Source organism: Theropithecus gelada, chromosome 3, assembly GCF_003255815.1.
Source record: "Theropithecus gelada isolate Dixy chromosome 3, Tgel_1.0, whole genome shotgun sequence".
NCBI classification, from domain to species: Eukaryota; Metazoa; Chordata; class Mammalia; order Primates; family Cercopithecidae; genus Theropithecus; species Theropithecus gelada.
In genome coordinates, this window is record NC_037670.1 from 54,179,309 (window position 1) to 54,185,515 (window position 6,207).

At 49.9% G+C, this 6,207-nt stretch overlaps 1 pseudogene; it reads left to right on the plus strand.

The window, feature by feature from the left end:
- The first annotated feature begins 2,861 nt into the window (after nucleotides 1-2,861).
- On the plus strand, nucleotides 2,862-4,365 carry LOC112621600 (annotated as a pseudogene).
- Nucleotides 4,366-6,207: the final 1,842 nt, after the last annotated feature.

Sequence of the window (6,207 nt, forward strand, 5' to 3'; positions counted from 1 at the left end):
CTCTCGCACTTGGATCCCCTCATGTTTCCCAAACCCATGTCCAGATCTCCCCCTCCCCACCCTATCTCTTCACTCCTCGAAAACCAGCTCCCCTAGCTTTGCCCAGACCACGCGGCAACGCCATGTCAGGTAAATCTTTCCTCTTTACAGTAGACTCTGAAATTGGCCCTATGTTCCCCACTCCCCTCTTCATCAATGAAAAGGAGCAGCTTGTGGTTTCCAGTACCCGGTGCCTCCTGTCTGTGGCCCCTCCAGGACATGGGCTGTAAAGTTTCTCTTCCTCCAGATGTCTTCGTGCACCGGCCTGCACCGACCATCCTGACCTCAGCCTACCTTTTCTCCATCCTGAGACACAGCACATGTTCCCCAGGAATCTGTGGCTCTGACCACCTCTGACGATTCACTCCCCCGTCAGTCCCCTGGGACCCCTGAGACAGTTCAGCCTGAGACCCTGGCCTTCCGGGCCTCCCCAGCTGTTTCTGGTCATTCCTTTCCTCGAGTCCCTCCACCTTGGATGCCCAGGGCAACACCCTGGCCTCCCCTACACGCTGGCTTGGTTCTTCTCAACCATTGCCATTGGCTTGGTTTCTGTTGTGTTTGGTTTTTAGGGGTCGGGCTGCCGAGTGCTGTTCTTCTCCCGGGCTCTGTCCTCCTCTCTCTCCTTGGGTTGCAGCATCCAGGTCTAATCCCACAACTCCATAGCACACAATGTGGCCCAGGCCACGCACGGAGGAAGACAGCGGAGCGGCCGAGAGGCCCCCAAAGGGAGCCAGGGCCCAGGCCCAGCACACCCTCCCCACAGTCCCCTGCATCCACTGCCCCTCCTGCACCCGGCACTGGGCAGCGTGGGCTGTGTCAGTGGTGTCCGTCCTCCCTTCTCAATCTGTTGTGAGCTCCATTAGGCCAGGACCGGTCCTTGGAAGCTGTGGGACCCTCAGCCTCCCTAGCAGAACGTCTCGCACAGAGCTGTGGCTCCATAAAATATTTATTTCCTATTATGTCCATTTATTTTATAAATTTCATGCAGGCCAGAGAGATTGGAATTATCAATTACTTAAAAAAATAAAAGGATAAAAGCAAGACCTGGAAATATAGACCCGGTAGTACTGGAATGCACCAACTAAGGCAGAGAGACCCCCTGAGACTCCGCGACTGCTGGACCATTTCGGGCAACATCATATCTCAAGCGGAGAGGGAGAGAATCCGCCCGTCTCGGTGGGTGGGGTTTTTTAAGTGGATTTAGTCATGGTCTGGACTTGCCCAATGTTCTGTGCTATGCTGTGGGAAGGGACAAGGTCCTAAACTACGCTCACAGGACTTAAATCAAACAAACAACACACACAGGTGGGTGGGAAGGCAGGCAGATGACTCAATTCTGTGCCCACCACCCACGGCCCCTGATGGGCCATGCCTTCTGCTTGGACAACAGCCTCCTGGACCCCACAGATGGGGGCAATGGCATAAAGTCAGACTTGCAGCTGAGGCCTGACTCGCCGCAATGGCCCTGTCCTCCATCACCAGTGACAGACCTGTCACTTTCTCACTGATCCTTCATTTTCCTATGCAATGAGGCTAATATTGCCTCTTTCTAAGGTTGCTATGAGGATTAATTTTTGAGATAATAGACTTTGAGATAACAAACCTGCCAAGTGCTACATCGATGTGATTATCCTGAAATTGAGGAAATGTCAATGCGGCACTAGATGGTGGCATGGCCGTGAGTGGGAGAGAGAGTGTGGATGTTCCGGATGTCCCGGATCTCTACCAAACAGAAGATGCAGTGAAAGGACAGCCAGTGTTCCTGGTGTCTCCTTTTCCCCTCAGGGCAATGAATTACAGGTTTTCTGTGCCTTAGCTTTCTTCGTTTCAAATGGAGTTAATAATACTGTCTGTCTCGGGGATATTCACAGACGTGAACAGTTAATGATTGCAAAGTGCTTTGAAAATAAATGAGCTTACTCATAATGGTGGTGTTTGATATTTATAATAATAAGCCTGGGCTGCTGGCTTCACAAACTATATTCATTGGTACAGGGCTTAGTTTTATGACTGGCTTTTTCAAACTTAACATAAAATACTCTTATTTTAAAGTAATCAAATGACCTTCCTGCATTCATCCAGGGTCTTATTTGGAAAAACTTAAGATTTGATCATAGATCTATTTTAAACAGTGCCAAGTTAACTGACATTGATGCCATCGTATCTGGGGTCCCTAGGAAATCCAGAAGGGGACAATGAATGGTAGGAAGACTCGGACTCAGGTCTGCCTGTAACACTCGGAGCCTGCAAGGCAACACAGTTAATTGAGTTTTATTAAAATGACTTGGTGTGGCTATAAAGCAAACCACACTCCTCTAGCCGACTGGAAGAACGTCCTGTAAAAGCCGTGGGGTGGGAGGGCCTCTCCTGTCTCCTCTGCGGGCAGGCAGACAGGGATGACACCCAGGTGTGAATTCGGCCTGCACCTCCTACAGATGAGCTGTTGAAGGCGATGGCCACAGCAAGTCCGCACCAAGTGCTCTTTAAACTCAGCAAACTACCCCAGGAACAGAAAACCAAACAGCGCACGTCCCATGTTCTCACTCATAGGTGGGAATTGAACCATGGACACAGGAAGGGGAACATCACACACCGGGGCCTGTTGTGGGGTGGGGGGATGGGGGAGGGAGAGCATTAGGAGAGATACCTATTGTAAATGATGAGTTAACGGTTGCAGCACACCAACATGGCACATGTGTACATATGTAACAAACCTGCACGTTGTGCACATGTACCCTAGAACTTAAATAAAAAAATAATTAATTAAGAAAAAATGAGTGTTTCTTTAAACAAAGAACCTTCCCGGCATTGCCTCCCGAGGTATGATTAATGCGGCCCGGCACCTCCTTCTTCACTCAGCGATCACTTCTCTGCAGCTTGTTCCCAGACGCAGGTTCGCTCACGGAGGCGGGAAGATTTCAGGCGATGTCTGTTCTTGTCTTTTGTCAACACAGAAAAGGATGGAGACCCCACTGGTCAGGCGAGCCCCGCGGTCCCTGTTCCTCACTTCACCGCCTGGGGAAGCCTGGTCCCCATCGATTCGCCAAGGAATAAGGAAAGAACACGTCTTACCTGGATGGCGGGTCCCCGTCATGGTGGCCTTGGATCCGGCTTCAGCGGGAGAGGCAGCGCCTCGCTCACGGCTCCCCCTGCCGCTGCCTTACCCGGGAGCGCCACCCCGTGCCCTGCCAGAGGAAGTGCAAGTACCAGCGCAGCACCGGCCGAAAGCCACACTGTGGACCCGCAGCGCAGCTCCAAGAAATCCCAAGTCCATTCACCAGAGGAGCTTCTCCACCAAATCATTGAAAACTGAAACGAGAAATGAGTCTCCACGGGTATCCCCTTGAGTCGGCCGTACGGAAAATGCAACCTGGTCAGCTGCATTTCTGCTGCCAGCCCTCCTCCAGGCAAGCACCGGCCGCCAGAAGGGCAAAGGGCAGGCGGCCACGGCGCGGTGTCACAGTTCAGAGGCCTTCTCAGCTGAACCTGAAGTTAGTCTAAGCTCGGGCCCCAGAGTGAGGACTCGGGGCCAGGCATCCGATTCCCCATCAACTCCTTTACCTAAAGCTGTGCAGAGAATCCGAGGCTATGAGTGAGGGTGGGGGAAAGATGTACAGGGATGCTTTGGTTTCACTCCTGAGATACGAGAATGTCCTCTGAACACACATGCAGATAGCTGGACTTCTACACAGACAAAATCCAGATCGTTTCTTTCCTCCCAGCATAAGGAAACCATTCAGTAAGAGCTGGTGTTCATCGATGCTACGTGTCCAGAATGGGGCTGAGCACCCGCCTCACTGCATCCTAACATCTGTCTAATGAGGCAGAGAATGTCACTGTCACACTCTACAGACGAGGAAGCCAAGCTGTCAGCAGGTCCACATCTTGCCACAAAACCAGTAACCTGTGGCGCTGAGATCGCACATCGGTCGTCCACTGCCACGTCCATGGCCTCCTTCTCTGGGGTTTGCCTGCCTCCTGATGGCCACCATGCCTCTGTCCCCTTGCAGGGGCTGGCTCTTCCGGTGGTCAGTACTTTTTGGCTGCAAGCAGCAGAGATTCCCTCGAGGGCTTGTTGAAAGCGCTCACATCAATGGGGCCTCAGAAAGGGAGCTGAGGCCGTGCACGGCACTGCAGTTTCTCCTCACGCTTTGCATCCCTGGCTTGACTCTCCCTCAACATGTCCTGCTATCTCCACAAGGTGGCCAGCCCAGCCCTGTCCTCCTCACCTTCCAGCCCCAGCTGAGCAGCCCTCTCCGCATCATCTCCAGCTGCTGCCCAGGCTGCGCGGAGCAGGTGTCCAGCACCCATCCAGCCACTGTCTAGAGGGCAGAGAGACCTGCTGGGACTGTGACAACACCTGGCCCTGCCCACATGCCCTGCAGTAATGCACTGAGGAGTGCATGGCAGCACATATGTGCCTCATGTGTCCTGCTGTGATGCACCGAGTGGCACACAGCATTATTGTGTCAATCATGTGTCTTGATGTGATGCACTGATTCAGACAATATCACGGAGGCAGTGTTTCTTTAATACTGTCAAATTTGAGGAAACAATCTAACAAAAGCCACTTGATGAACATTCTGTAAAGGTGACATAGATACTTCAAAAGTATCTCTGACATAGAAAGAAAAAAACAAAAAGGGAGCTAGTCCAGATTAAAAAAATAAAAGATATAGTAACTAAAAGCAGTTGTGGTGCTTGGATAAAAACAAACAACAGAAGGTGTAAATGGCATTATTAGACACACTGGGAAAAACTTTATATGGACCTAGTATTAGATAATGGTGTTGTGTGATTTTTACATCTTGTCTGTGTGGGAACCGAAGGGGAATGACTTTGTTCTCAACAGATGAATGCTCAAGTATTTGGGGGCAAAATATCACAACGACTAACTTTCAAAATGGTTCAGTCAAAAGAATGACATATGTACAATTAAAAGGGGAAAATAAATGTGGCAAAATGCCAATGACAGTTGAATTGTCATGTGGGAACCCACTGGACTATTCTAGAAACATTTCTGTAGCTTTAAAATTATTTAAAACAAATGTTGTGGGGGAAATAGCACACATTTAAGGTAGTACAAATATTCAGGACACACAAAGAGGGGGTGCAAACAGGTAAAACGACGGGGTTTCTGGCCTCAGAGAGCTTCCTGAAGCTGTGCACATGCCTGTCAGGAAGGCGGTGGAATGAGCAGAGCTTTGTGGGGCAGGTCATGTCTCTACTCAGTGGAACAGAGGATGGGGTGTCTGCAAACAGTGAATTTTAAGCCATTTGTTTAGTCCACATTACAGTGAATCCAAATAAGAGTTTGGAAAGCCAGTCACACCAGACTATCTTTACTTTGTTTAACGATAGACACAGGCAGGGACGGGGAACAGACGTCCCAAATGGATTCTCAGCTACATGCTTGGAGACCCAGAGGAGTGAGCACGGGAGACAGCAGCAAGGACCTGCAACAGGTCAGGCTATTCCATCATTTAATTTAAAAGGGGAGGTGGCTCCTGTTCACTCAGGAAAAAGTCAGGGGCAGGGCAAGTGCCAAATGTACCAAGGTGATGCATTCTTCTAATATTGTTCAGAACATGTCTTCACGTCTCATCAAAACAACTTACGAAAGCAGAATATTCATCCTGTATCTAAATTCCATGTCCGTGCACTCAGGACCATGAACAGCTACCTTTACTCTCCAATATGGCCCATCGGATGAACACTTGTGAATTTGGACCAATATTTGCTGTTGCTCTTTGAAAAGAAGCATGTTCATCATTGCTTTTGAGGGAAAACAAATTTAGCTAATCTTCCATTTTGTCCCTGCCTCCAGTAATTCTGGTCTGCTCAAGGTATTCAGCCAGCCAGCAGAGATAGAAAATAAAGGCCAGGCACAGTGGCTCATGCATGTAATCCCAGCACTTTGGGAGGCTAAGGTGGGTGGATCACTTGAGGTAGAAGTTGAAGAGTGGCCTAACCAACATGGTGAAATGCCCTCTATACTAAAAATACAAAATTAGCTGGGTGTGATGGCACATGCCTGTAATCCCAGCTACTCGGGAGGCTGAGGCAGGAGAATTGCTTGAACCCGGGAGGCAGAGGTCGCAGTGAGCCAAGATCGCACCACTGCACTCTAACCTGGGCAACAAGAGCAAAACTCTGTCTCAAAAAAAA